This window comes from Mytilus galloprovincialis, chromosome 1 (assembly GCF_965363235.1).
Source record: "Mytilus galloprovincialis chromosome 1, xbMytGall1.hap1.1, whole genome shotgun sequence".
Taxonomy (NCBI): domain Eukaryota; kingdom Metazoa; phylum Mollusca; class Bivalvia; order Mytilida; family Mytilidae; genus Mytilus; species Mytilus galloprovincialis.
In genome coordinates this window covers 12,997,649-13,013,371 of record NC_134838.1, presented here as the reverse complement: position 1 = coordinate 13,013,371, position 15,723 = coordinate 12,997,649, and the positions used below count along the sequence as shown (strand labels likewise).

At 31.8% G+C, this 15,723-nt stretch overlaps 1 long non-coding RNA gene across 1 annotated transcript; it reads left to right on the top strand.

Annotated features, from left to right (window-relative positions):
* Positions 1-1,068: 1,068 nt before the first annotated feature.
* Positions 1,069-11,027, top strand: LOC143070704 (uncharacterized). The gene is made up of 4 exons (XR_012976677.1): positions 1,069-1,253; positions 8,449-8,567; positions 9,511-9,612; positions 10,680-11,027. It is a non-coding gene; the product is annotated as an uncharacterized LOC143070704 (long non-coding RNA).
* The last annotated feature ends 4,696 nt before the right edge of the window (positions 11,028-15,723 follow it).

Sequence of the window (15,723 nt, the reverse complement as noted above, 5' to 3'; positions counted from 1 at the left end):
CCGTACTTGCATTTCCTATCATGATTTTCTTGATAGAGGGTTGCTGCTCACAAGAAAGCTATTAAACCAAGAGTTCTAAATGGTGAAGTTGAAATCATCCCTTCGTAAATTTTACGGACGCCATCACGAGTTTGTTGACCGTTATGGAATAACCGTTTCACAAATGATATGGGATATGTTCCTTATGTCGTTACTACAATCCCATTCCCTTTCATGAATATGACCTACCGAATTAGACTATATACCGGATTTGTTATCACATAAGCAACACGATGGGTGTCGCATGTGGAGCAGAATCTGCTTACCCTTCCGGAGCACCTGAGATCACCCCTAGTTTTTTGGTGGGGTTTGTGTTGTTCATTCCTTAGGTTTCTATGTTGTGTCGTGTGTGCTGTTGTTTGTTTGTATTTTTCATTTTTAGCCATGGCGTTGTCAGTTTGTTTTAGATTGATGAGTTTGACTGTCCCATTGGTATTTTTCGTCCCTTTTTTGTAATATTTGGTTTTTACAAGGACGAGATTGAAGAATGCTGATCAATTAGTCTTAATTCCTATGTTTCTTTCTTATTTCAGTCTTTGCATGGGTGTAAACAGTTTTGTAATTCCATCGATTTTTGTGTTGTTCGCAGAAAAAAATATAGCTTACAATGTTTTTTACCACCATACACTCTGTTCTAAATGGGAGACTAATAACATTTAATAATTCAAATCCATGCTGTATGGGAGGTAACTCTGAGTATTCATATCATAACAGATTTATGAAAGACTGTCGTAGAAAAAGATAACAGTAAAAGACAACATGATTTTGCAATGCTTTCTTTTTATTTCAACGATATAATTCTTTTTTGTTAATTATACATCAAATAATGTTACAGAATGACGTTTGCACCACCATTAAACAAAGCTTACCATTAACGATTGTCGGTCATTTTTGCGTATTTGCTGTATCATTTGGTTTGATGAGCTTGTTATTAGATATTATTATGGTATATATGTAGCGATTTTTGTATCTAAATTAAGACATTTATTTAACAAAGCTTCAGTGTTTAGTTTTCATTATTTCAGACACAATGCCGACATTACCTGTTCCATTGTTCCAGAGATTACTGGAGAGGGAGATTCGGGAAGCAACATTTGCCTTTTCCCGAACTCTAAATGCTACAGAAAAGATATTTGCACAAGAAGGATTTAGAAAAAAGCTTGACGGTTCTATTGAATGCGTCTCTTGTGGAGTTGAAAAGCAGGTCAAATTGAGTGAGTTTGTTTATCAAATCTGAAAGATATTTTTTGCTTCGTTTCTTAAAAATTAATTTTTAAATTTGTAAAAGATACATCGAAATCCGGCTCCTTATATTAACCTTGTTCACATTAGTATAGATCATATTAGTTGTGTTTGTACACAGATTTTCATTAATCCGGATATGATTGATGTCTACATCTGAATGATTGTTTAATACTAACTGCTTTGTTTAAAAAAAGTTTGATAGCACGTGTATTGTTTTATATGGATAAATATTTCCTTTTAGTGTATTGTAAATTGAAAATTTTATCTGATTCTGCTTTATCATCTTGAATAGGTTGCAAGTCCTTCGTGTACCTATAGAAATGATATATCAAAGGTAGTTTTTTTACTTTTAGTTCTTTCAAAATCAAATAAAACAGATATCACAAGACTGAATTAAATCCGGTAGAATTACAATCCACTTGCCTATGTCTACAAATCATCTTTCAAACTAATACAATTTGACAGCAATTGTATTTGTATGAACTGTTCGTACTATTCAGACCAGTTGACATTGCAAATAAATTAACGGGAAAACGATCCCTCTGATGACAAAGGTCTTAGAACCATTCATTTTGGTATAATTCTTCACCATTAAACCATTCAATTGAAAATGTCTCTCTATCGTAAAAGTACTGCTCATTGTATGATTTATGGAGAATTGGGTAGAATACCATTACATATTCTTATTAAAGCTAGAATGGTTGGTTTCTGGCAACGTATCATGTGTGGTAAAAGAGAAAAAAATTCATACACACTGTATTCTATATTGTATCAGCTTAGTAAAAGACCTTTTCAACATCTCTCGACACCGACTAATGACACCTACAGTTTACAAGTAAAATGGATGGGTCGTCTCAAAGACAAAAACCATCGTGATTATCATTTCGTATCATATTGGATTGGCGGTTTTATACTGTTTTGACTATATAGTGTAAGAATATATATCAACCAAATAAATAAATAAATATATGTATGGAGGCCGGATGCGGCCATTTATTTCGCCTTTTCGCGTTTTCGTGACTTCTCCTTTCATTTTGCAAACGCGAAATTGGGAATTCGAGAAATCGAGAAAGCAAAATCGAAAAATTGAGAAATCGGGAAATCGAGAAATAGGGAAATCGAGAAAATGGGAAACAGATAAGATCGGGAAAGATCGGGAAATCGAGAAATCGAGAAATCAAGAAAGCAGAAACGCCAAAACACGCAAGAGAAAACACGAAAACGCGAAAAGAATTTTCGATTTTGCGTTTTTGCTTTCTCTATTTCTCGATTTCCCAATTTCTTCATTTCTCGATTTCCCGATTTCTCAATTTCTCGATTTCACTTTCTCGATTTCTAGATTTCCCCGAAAACACGAAAAGGGGAAACGTCCGATCCGTCCACCATACATATGTCTCTGTCATATAATATTCTTATTTCGTATGAATTTGCACGACATTTCATGTTGAATTGATTAAACAAATATTCCAATCATTCAGAATCCTAACCCATTTTCTCTTCACTTTTGTGATTATGTGAGTCTTTCGCTAAATATTTGCCGCATGCCAATAACGATTTTATTTTTTGGTGTAAAAGCTTATAAGATTTTTTTCAAAAATGAAAAAGAATACTGGACCGTCCGTCCGTCCGTATCACACTTGAGAACACGACCAACTTTGTGTTTTTCCACCGATCTTTACCTTAGTTGATGTACATATTCAATTTTTACATAATTACATATTGATTTTTTAGGTCGAAGGAAAATATCACGTCTTTTTTTTTTTTGTTATTGTTTTTTTTATCAACGTTTCAAGATATCTTGTTCGAGGTAAAGTTTTTCCTGGATGAATTTTGAAAAAAAAATTTAATTGACAATGTTACAACATTTAATGTTTCAATGTTACAACATTTAATGTTTCAATGTTACAACATTTAAGCAGTGATTGTTGAATACAACATTCAAGTGGAACACCAAATTGGTGAATTGAAATGATACAAAGTATTGAGTAAGTTATTGAGGCATCCAAGGCCAAAACTAACAGACATGTGCCGCCCTTGTTAACCGACACAATCATTGTATAATTAAATATCAACTACAATAAAACATAATTTGTTCTTTTCGTTTTCAAAATTCAACCAGGACAGCTAGAAGCTAAACTTCTAAAAGATGAAATGTGACTTAAAGTATATCCTTTTCTTTATAATAAATTTAAAAAAAACATGGACTCTGTAGGCAAGTTTTATCAGTGTCAATGATTGAAAGCAATAAAATCAATAATGATCTCATTTTTTTTTAATTTTTGAGACGACCCTTCACCTTTTACCTGTCGTAGTCGTTCTCAACTGTAGGTGTCGAGAGATATTGAAAAGGTCTAATAGGGGTATCTACCACTCTAAATGGTTGTTAGAAATTAAAAATACTTTATATGAATGTGGATTTAATTTGATGTGGGATGATCAAATAATTGCTAAATCTGATAATATTAGTAAGAATGTCAAGAAATGTTTAAGTGATAAATTTATGTTGAACTGGAGTAATAATGTTATGAATTCTGCAAAATGTCTTAATTACAGAATATACAAGTCTGATTTTTGTTTTGAGAAATATTTATCGGTGTTACCATCTGATCTAAGAATATATTTATGTAAATTCCGTTGCCTTAGTAATAAATTGCCCATTGAAACGGGCAGATTTTTTAATATTGATAGATCTGAAAGACATTGTAATCTTTGTAATGCTAATGAACTTGGTGATGAGTTTCATTACTTATTCAAATGTACCTTTTTCAACAATGTAAGAGCTAAATTTTTACCTTTAAATATATGTAAAAACACAAATGTTTTAAAATTTAAAGAATTTATTTACACTTACTGGAATAGCAAAATTTTGCAAAAGTGTTATTAAAACCTTTTAATACATGTGCTTAATCATGTTACTATAATTTGTACTTCCTGTCAAATATTTGTATTAATTATATATATACTATTATTGCACCTTTGTTAACCATGTTGTTCTAATGTAAATATGTTCACACTTCTATTGTTTGTTAAACAATGTTGTACTAACATACCCCATGTGGGGGCTTTAGTGAAATAAAATGTCTTATGTCTTATGTCTTATGTAAAAATCAGTGTACAAGTACAATATTTTAAAACTCCACTAAACGATTTGATTTTTCAAATAGGCCTTTTCAAACAAAACATGCAAGAGTCCTGTGAGACTAATTTGGCATCTGTGTATTATTGAAATGTACATCAACTAAACCAACTGTGTGCATACTAAACACATGTATTTATGAGAAAAAAAACCAGTTTGTGGCATGACACGGGTTATGTTCTTCTCATATATGATATGATAGTATGATACTAAACCCTAACTGGAGGGATTGTGCCTGATATTCATATGATGAAGACATGATCTTTCAATAAGTTAAATTTAAGTCTGGAGCTGATGTCAGTTAAGTGCTAGTAGTCTGTTGTTATTTATGTATTATTGTCATTTGTTTATTTTCTTTGTTTACATCTTCTGACACCAGACTCTCTACTTGTCTTGAACTAGACTGAAATTCACATATTGTTATGCGTTTACTTTTCTACATTGACTAGAGGTATAGAGGAGGGTTGAGATCTCATAAACATGTTTAACCCCGCCGCATTTTTGCGCCTGTCCCAAGTCAGGAGCCTCTGGCCTTTGTTATTCTTGTATTAATTTTGGTTTTAGTTTCTTGCTTATAATTTGAGTTTAGTATGGCGTTCATTATCACTGAACTAGTATATGTATTTGTTTAGGGATCAGCTGAAGGACACTTCCGTGTGCGGGAATTTTTCGCTGCATTGAACACCTGTTGGTGACCTTCTGCTGTTGTGTGTTCTATGGTCGAGTTGTTGTCTCTATGACACATTCCCCATTTCCATTCTCAATTTTATACATAGAACGCATCTGGATAAAAGAATTTAAGAAAAATACAAAGAAATCTATCAAAGAAACAAACAAAAAAGTTATTGTAGTTGATGATAAATATATCATAGACGACAACAAAACAGTTTTTACAGTATACACTTTCACCATGAAGTGCAAATTCAATAAAACAAAACTACATGAACAAACAAAAAAGACCAAAAACAACAATATAAAAACCTCTTACGTCCAGATCGCCCTATTTTTCAATAGTCGAAATACCTTCATTTGTCATGGTTTTCCTTCCATTAATAATTCAATCTTTTCTGATTGGGTTTTATTAATATATCCTCATATATAACCAGGGTTTTGTGAAGTCAAGTCCTTTTTCAAAAAGTTCGTTTGAAGATACCAAGACCTTGTTGATAAATATTTCATATCAACTTCACAAGTCATACATGATGGAAATGAAGTTAAGATTCTAGGTACTGACGCTGTTTCTCACCTTAATTACGTGGATTATGGTAACATCATTTTGGTGGGTCACGGGTTTTATTCATCCCGCCATTATGTTTTAGTGCTGTAGTTCATTTTTGTATTCCTGTCTTTCAGTTTTACTTATGCCCTTTGTGTATTTAGTGTATGTTTGGCATTTAGTTAATCTTTGTTGACATAAGCCGTGTTCAAACTGATCTTAACTTGGTGTGGTGTGAGTGTGCTAAACACTTAAAGTTATTGCATAGCAATATAATATTTCCCACAGGAAGTAACCAAAAGTTAGCGTGCAATAAATCCTCAAAATTCATGACGTCATCAACGATAAAATCGTAGTTTAAACCATTTTTTACTTTCAAATATTATATTCCTTTACAATAAAAGGGTTATTGCATTAATATTGGGGATATTGTCCCCCCTAGAACTGCACTCGCAAGCTAATGCAATATAAAATTCTACTCGGGACAATTTTCCCCAATATTCATGCAATTACCCTATATTATTACAATGTTATGGAATAAGTTGTTTACGTTTTCATATGACATAAAACAAAACAAAAAACAATACTCAGTTAAATCATAATTAACATGGAAGTCTTAATAGACCACTTGAATTTTCATGGGAAGGCTTTTTTTCGCTGATAGAATACTGATTTCACACTGATCGATAGTACGGCTTATTTATTTAGGATAAACAGTTTTGTTTGGTACATAACTATTTCTTGCAAAGTCCGCCATTTTGAAAGTTTCATTATATGTTTTTACAAGGTTATTGTTACAGTTGTAACAAGACTTTTCATTTCCCAAATCACACAATGAGTGGCTACGAAATATAAATATGATCACTTAAGTCTTCTTTCGACATGTTCGATCTGCCGTAGAACGCTTGCAAAAGTGAGATGTCCTTTCGGCTGTGTGGTATGTACAAGTAGTAAGCCTATGTCCGATCAGAATAAGATCATTAAATCCGATGCATCATGTAGAAGCCCGTTACACTTTAGGAACCTTTGCATCAACTCTTTGCAGAGTCAGTAGGTGGGCGTCCATAATGTCTTATCTATTACATATTCTTTCATTTTCCAATGGCATTTCAAATAACCCCATCTTCATCTCCGACGCCACCCTATCTATTTTTGTGAATTTGTTCTCTACCTGAACATGCGTGCACTATTTGGCACTGCACGTTCAGCATCAAAGAGCCAATCACACAATCAAGCAAACAATCAACTTCACAGTATTTTATCGCCAATTGTTCCGCTGATTTCGCCACGGGGGGTCAACTTCCTATTATTGGGTATACGGGGATGTGCCAAAAATATGGGTCATAATTTTGCGAGATTTTATATAAAAATGACCCTCCTTTTTAATGACATCCTATATTAAAATGCATTTACGTTTGATAACTATATATTGATTCGGGGTATGATCTACATATCATATATAAATATGCTATTGAGAATCATACATTATTAATGGCCAATTATTATATTAAATTAAATCAATTCATTTGAAAGTTCACCTTTCAAACAAAGTGCTTTCAAATAAGTTCCCAAATGAACCCCGGTGAGTTAGTGCTTATATAAGCATGGCTCATATTTTAAATATTGTATATAAGTATAGGTCATTCTTTCTTAAATATTTATATAACTATAGGTACTGAATTTCAGTGAATGTTATATTAAAATGGGTACGTTTTTGAGGCAAAAATGGCACACCCCTACCAAGAAAATATCGAAGTTACCCCCCCGTGGATTTCGCATGCATTTTTGTGACAACTTTAATAATATTAAGGTAGACACCGACCATTCATTTTCTCATTTGACATCTTTAATAGATTCATCATGATTTTTTTGTTATAAAATAGTTCGTTTCTTTGTCTTTGCCGTTTGTTTTTGTTGCACTTTCTGTAATTCTGTTGTTCTTTATCCTCTTATAGTTATATGTTTTCATCGGGTTTCGTTTGTAACCCAAATTTGTTTTCTCTCAATCGAATATTGACTTTTGAACATCGGTATTCAACTGATGCCTTTATTTAACAAACATATCTGCTTTATTTGTTCACACATTGCTGTAAATATATAATGACATTCTAAGGAAATTTCAAACATGTGAGAGGTTTTCCAAGCTATGTAGCCAGGATTAATAAATCATTTTCTACATAAAGAAACCTTTAAAAATAGAGGAAAATGACAGTTATTTTTCCATTCTTTCGATGTGTTTGACCTTTTGACTTCATTTTGAAATGGAACTTTCCGTTTGGAATTTTCTGAGGAGATCGTTATTTACCATATTTTCTTTAATTAAACGTTATATACTAATAGGGATACATAACGGTTTTCTAAAATCAGCAACTTACAACCCGTCAACGTTGACTTCTGGGTTTTTTGGTTTATTAAACTTCTGTGACTATCAATATAACAGTGGCAGATTCCAACAGGCACTAGAAAATGAAAACGACCTGTTATAACTTTTTATGCGTCTGAACTTCTTGTTTGTACCTTCCTTGATTTAACTTGAGAAATTCAGAAAGGTATGTTTTACACATTGTCAGTGCCAAATCACTGACTACTGAACTAAAAAAAATCCTCATTTGGAACATAGAATGTAAAACCAAGATTCTTATTCTTTAGAAGCATCTAATAAAAACATTCTTGGACTTTTAAGAACATTGACCTTGGTTTTGTTCTTTGCTTTTATATACTTCATTTGTGTGTTTGTTTTTCATGATATATCTATAAACGAAGAGCATTACAAAATGTTTTACGAAATGAATTTATTACTTTTCTTTTCTAGACATCATTTGGACAATATATGAAGTTGCAAGACTTCACAGGCCAAGCTGTGGAGTGCTTCGAGAAAAACTAGACTATATTGCGAAAGAAGTATTCTTATAAATGTGCGGAGACCAAGAGGTAGGTTTTGTTAAAAAAATGTTCTTATTTAACCAACAACTAAATATACTCATACAATTACGTCTTACATTTTTTTTTATATATTTTCTTAAAAAGATGTTTCGTGGTTGTATAAGTTAACATGATTTATGTCTCTACATTTTTTGTTTTCATTTTACAAAAAGATTTTCAGGCAAAATTTAAATAGATTTTGTGTTCTTTAATTTATTTGAATAATACAACATTTTTGCTGTACAGAATAATTTTGATACATATCTACTAACTCATTTAAAAATCGATGTAAGCGACCATTTGGAATTTGCATTCATTTTATATCTTAACTTAATGTTCAAAATCCCGGAACATTTATTTTTTCTTCCGTCATTAAATTGTTTTACCTGACTTCTTAACCTGTTTCTTATGATAGTACATAGCTTAAACAGTCAAAAAGAAATGTTTTCAAATATGTGCATATTTCTATTAAAAAGTATGTTCTCCGGATAAAAAGATAGCTGCAGAGCTCTCATTTCATCTTCAAATTGTGTTGTAAATCAAATTCAAAAACCTTATCATGTAAAAACGTATATGAGACACAGGGAGAAACCAAACTATTCATACATAAATCATACTAAATAAAAGTGTTGTGCCTATAGATGACCTATTTTTCATCTGAGATAATATGGTCGAAACTGGGGTATGTCCCGTGTAACATAGTTAGTCTTTTTTTTTAACGCATTGGTAAATTAAGTAGAAAACATGTACAGTATAAGTGAATTGAATATGTGAGATAGGGAATCTATCTCAAAATTTAAGTACAAGTTATGTTCTTTTTCGGTACGTCGTTATTCGTATGTTATATCAAGATGGTATATTATTACGTTTGTTTTAGGAAACAAAATATAAATTGCTACTTTGGACGTTAAGTTTACTGTACAAATTGTGACAAAATTCTACCTCTATTAAGGGACATGTTTCTTTTCTGACGAAGTAATTGGAGAAGCCTTATCGATGGGATTTTCTAAAGACAGAATAACGAAAGCAACAATACTATTTTTCACACAATTTGGTAATTATATTATTATCACTTGTTCATCTAATTTGTATCAGCATGCACTTACATTCTTTAAGACGTATGAAAGATCGTATTATCAGATATGTTTGAAATAAACCCTTCATAGATACATGTACCAAGATTAAATTTTGTCTACGCCAGACGCGCGTTTCGTCTATAAAAGACCCATCAGTGACGCTCGAATTCAAAAAAATACATATGCTCTGGCGGAGTAAGCTCGATCTCAGTGAGCTTCGAATTCTTTGGCACAACCAAAATATTATAGGAGGCGGAACTGATCCTGTCGATCAATCGATTAGTCGTTTAGACCCCTACATACATATTCTTATAAGTAAGTTTTCTTGTAACAATAATCAATTAAATATTGATCAATCTATGTATAATTATGATTTTTGAAGAAAGCAAAAGTTCATGAGTCTATTAAGAATTTAACATTCAGATATGTTCTGAGTGATAAGTTCTGCTTGCGTTTATAATTCTTGGACCATTTAGTGATGTTCTTAAAATTTGTTGATTTTTTAAACGGGCACGATCTAGTTTGAAATCATTATCAGCTTGTTCTCATAATCGTCTTTTTGTCTGTTCCCCAATGTTGTCAAAATTGTCTTTGAACTCTTAAACTTTGCAAATGATGTTGTAAGGTTTGACTAAAACACAATGTATGTTTTATAAAACACCTCATATCAACTTTCAAAATTCAACAGTCCCCTTAAGCATCAGGTTCGATATCATGGCAATGTGAGTTGTCTGAGTGTTCTGAATCAGGACATTTATGAACAACCTGTAAACATAAGGTGACCGCCTCTGTCTATAACACAGAAACCAATATCGTCATTCCCAACTGGAGAAAATAGAAAATCAAATAAAAAAGTAATTAAAGTAAGAATACACATGAAATTTTGATACTATAAATCGGTACCATACATTGTGTATTGTTTTATACGGGACTTTTGTAGTTAAGAAATACGCTTAATAAATTATTCATATACCTGTGCTGTCATCTGTTCGGGATAGAAGGTAAACTTACAAATATTATAATATTTAATTTTCTTTTAACACAGGTGCTTATCCAGAGATAGGCGACTTGGTAGAATATATATTGTGTTAATAGATCGGAGATTACAATACGGGTTTGGATATTCTGTTATTTCGAATGTTATAATTTGGTGCCTTGTAGTTAGTTTTACGAACTGTTACAAATATTTTATACAAACTGTTAAATTGGTTCTAGAATCTAGAATTATAAAATATCATATTTTTGTTGCGAATGCATTTATTATCATGTTATACTTATTCTCTTGCTGTAGTTTAAAACAGTTGCAGGATATTCTAAATGCTAAATTGAATTTTATTTTGTGTTTTCCAAAATCACAGAATCTAGTCAAAAAGTTGAATACATGAATAACGAAATTATTGTTTTTTTTTAAGATTGTATGTTACAAATAAAAATAAAAATGTAAAATACAAATTATCAAATTTTGCTTTTATGTCCTGATGTTCAAGTAAACAATAATATTACAAATATACCGAGAAAAATTCAAATCGGAAAGTCAATAATCAAATGGTAAAAGTTAACACATCAGAATGGAAAACAACCACTGTATAACAGGCTCCTGATTTTTTTACAGGCACATATAGCATGCACTGTTTCTAAAACAAAAATCTACTATGGGTGTTTCTCTTTTCAAATGTACGAGAGACATATACGCCTTGGGAATAATAACAATTACTAAATAAAACTGCTGAAGCTTTCTAGTTCTATAATAGTCACGAATTAGTTCTCGTAATTCGTGCAAAAATATTTGGAAGTGCTGATATTTAGATTATAACTGGAACATAATGACCGAGAGAGCACTATTCGATTATAGTTATGGTGGATAAATTAACCTAAACTAGATATTCCACAGAAGGTAATAATGTGTCTTTGCAGATAGGACGAATATAAAATTCGATCAACTCTTTTGGATGTAAATCTATCAATTGTAGTCTACGCTGTCGTTAATAATCGCCATGCATGTGCATTCAACATCTGTCTTTAGACGTTTAGTACAAAAATAGTGTTCTATATTAATCGAATCTCCCATACAAATCTGATCAATTTAAAAGCATTTTTATTTTTTCATTTAAAAATTTTCTTCAACAACAACAATTGTTTCTAAATTCCACTAGTTTTAACAACTTTTAAGATAGTCCCCGTGACTGATTGAAACAACTGCAGAGGTGTTAATCATAGACCTATTTATAATAGAAATCAGTATTAATCTAATCAATCTCCCATTAGAAGTTCAGTTGTTTATTTTGTTTTCTTACAAAAAAAATCAATTATTTTTAGTTAAGTTAGTATTTCGGCTCCAGTTGTTTCCGTACAAATTGATATGAGGTGGCTGACTAAATTTTCATCGTGTCGAATTGATGCTTCATCCTCGTCATTTGAACTCTTGTAGATAGCATATCTCTTATTTTTATTCTAAATGGCTGTCAAGTTTGATGTTGACATTGATCCGGATTACCTGTTATTTTGCAGCATTTAGTTAATGAATTGAAAAAGAAAAAGTTATGATGAGTGATCATTTTTGTTTAAAAAAAGTGATAAAAGTTTTAAAGACAATATTGTTAAACGAATGTTTGATCAATAGTTATCAATTTGGATTTTTTTTATGTGTATGTGTAGTAAATCCATCGTTTAAGACAGGATCACAACAAAATAATTTGTTCAAATGTAATTTTTTTCTATATCTCCGAGATCATTAATAAAACTGAGATAATATCCTGCTATAGGCATAGGAAGATGTTGCATGAGTGTCAATGAGACAACTCTCCATTCAAGTCACAATTTATCAAAGTAAATAAACTCATCATAGATACCAGGATTACATTTTGTATATACGCCAGCTGCGCGTTTCGTCTACAAAAGACTCATAAGTGACGCTCTAATCCAAAAAAGTCAAAAAGGCCAAAAAAAGTACAAAGTTAAACCATTATAGGTCAAAGTACGGTCTTCAATATGGAGCCTTGGCTCATACCGAACAGCAAGCTATAAAGGGCCCCAAAACAATACTAGTGTAAAACCATTCAAACGGAAAAACTAACGTTCTAATCTATATATATATATTTGGCAATCGCCAATGGCAGTCAGCAGGGTTAAAGAACATCAGTTGTTCAATCTGTTAGTCAAATGAGCCTTGTTTAAATATACTTTTTCACTTTTTTGGTCTTTTGGAAAATGTTGTTTGTGCTGTTTTTAGACCCTTCTACAACGAAATTTGTTTTACATGCACACGTATAAAAATTGCGGTTTTTATCCAACGCAATCATAGGTTTGAACGTAGTTTTCAATTTAGACTGTTTATATTTTTTCGTTTGGGCTTGAATCATATTTTCCCTCCGGTTAATATGATCCGTTCATCCTACATTGACTCTTAAAATTCTAGAGTTTATCTAAAAATGAGGGTACTTTTTCTAAAAATGAGGGTACTTTTTATATGGCCTTCCAAATACTGTTTCGATCCCTGACATCACTGAAGAGACATTTATTGTCGAAATCCGGATCTGGTGTACTTAAATATTGACACCGTATGTTTGTGGCATAACATCGTGGCCACAAGTTAATTTTTTTCTGTTTAGTATTAAATTTATAATAAGACCCATTTTGTTACATCTTGTTCGACCTGTTAGTCAAATGCGTTTTGTTTAAATATACTTTTTCACTTTTTTGGTCTTTTGGAAAATGTTGTTTGTGCTGTTTTTAGACCCTTCTACAACGAAATTTGTTTTACATGCACACGTATAAAAATTGCGGTTTTTATCCAACGCAATCATAGGTTTGAACGTAGTTTTCAATTTAGACTCGTTTATATATATATATATATATATATATATATATATATAAAACAGAAACGAGAAACACTCATAAACAACATCAACAAATGACAATATTGAACATTTAAATACACCTTATATAGGAATGCCGGATTTGATTGGTTGTTAGACAGTGTTTGGCATATTCTAACATTTTCCTCATTTCAAACGAAGTTGTCTATTTTTCATCCCTGCTGTTGAATTTGCCTCAAATTACCCTCTCTGTCGCTGGATTTGCCATTTTGGATATTCTTTTTTTACCCTCGGGGGCCTCTTACGGCCAAAACAGAACCTTTCTCACTTTATCCCGATTATCAAGACAACATGGCTGAGCACTATTGATTGAGTTAAAACTAAAACTGTAAACTAAAATGTCAGAGAAATACATGATAGAAAGTGAAAAAAGCCCTACATACAAATGAATGATTTAATGATGGAATAATAATGACGTTTACACATAGAAACCATGACGTGACGTACTAAAGGCAGCAATAATTTAAATTTGTGTGGTACTACGATTTCCCTTCATCTGTACGAACAGTTTTAATCCAAATCGCTATTCTGTGTAATCAAACAGATACATCATGTTATGGAGGGGTATTTTCGAAAAAAAACAGTCTTGGGTCTAAATTTTCCTCGACTAGCGGCTTGGGAAATTTCACAATCCCTCGACTGGTATTTTTCGCAAATAACCCTCCATAACATGATATATTTGTTCAAGATTCCTTGACTTAGTAAAGATTCAAACAACTGCAAAGAGTTTAAACGTTTTAATGGTTTTATCCGAAACAATATTGTAACATTTGGATGCAAATTCAGTGAAAATGTCACAATTGCGAAGAGGACAACATCAGTTAAAAATATAGATTAGACGACTTTTCTAATGTGTAAAGATCTAAGAATGAAATAACTTTTTTAGGCTAGATTGCATATTAGCGCCTGTTAAACCCGCTGCATTTGTTTATACCTGTCCTATAAGAAAGGAACCTGTTGATCAGTAGTTGTTTTTTATTGATAAGGATCATAAATAAAGACAACAGTAGTATACCGCTGTTTAAAAGACATTAATTGATTGATAGAAATCAAATCCAGGTTACAAACTAAAACCGAGGGAAACATATCAACTAAAAGAGGAATAGCAACAAAACAGCAGAACACATTAGTACAAAAACAAACAACAATGCAACATACATAGAAACGAACAATAAGATAACAACTGCCATATTCCTGACTTGTTTAAACATAAGTGTTTCTCGTCTCTCATTTTTTATATAAATTAGACCGTTGATTTGCCTATTTGAATTGTTTTACATTAGTTATTTTGTTGTTTAATGTGTAATCCCACAGTGACCATTAATGGTTTACTTTTTTTAAATTGTGACCTGGATGGAGAGTTGTCTCATAGACACTCATACCACATCTTCTTATACCTATTACACTTATGTGTAATTAAATTCGTGATAATGACCGTACATGATTGTAGCTTCGAATTAAGTCGTTGTTCCTCATAGCTCTGTTGAAGAAGTTTATGTTACTGTTGAAATCGTCTTGTTTATCATAGACCCTAGTTTGAAGTATGTGTTAATGTGCAGGAAAAGTTCCAGATATGAGGGGAAAATCTGGTTTTGATACTATTCTCAATTTCACCTTTACGCAGATATATTAGATGTAAAACATCACTGAAATTGTGGAAAGTTGCGTGATAGGGCATAATTAATACATCTTCAAATGAAAGTAAAGAACTACGCAACATTTGCAAGATGTTAACCATCAGATATTAAGACCTTCGCCTCAATTTCTTAATCCATAAGATGGTTTTCTAAATTCTATAGATATTAGACCAAATGCCTTCTGTGTATAGAATACTTGTAAAGTAAGTACGTCTAATGAAAGGACAACCAGACTTATCTTAAGGTTAACTGAATTATAGGAAATTTCTAGATAAGGCAATTAGGGATAAGGTTGAAATAAAGATTGAATGGAATTTCAGAAATTCTCGATTTTGAACCTCATTTTAACGAACACAAAACCGATTTAAAAAAGAAAGGTATGACCAACTACCCATGTATTTGTATTCAGGGTCAATTTGGAAGTTGCTTACACTATTTGGAATTCGAATATCAAGAAGTTGATAAAACATGCCTAAACAAATCATCGATAATTGTGTATCTTTCCATATATTAATAAAGTAAAATCACAATAATACTGAACTCCAGGACAATTTCAAACGGAACGTTCCTTATCAAT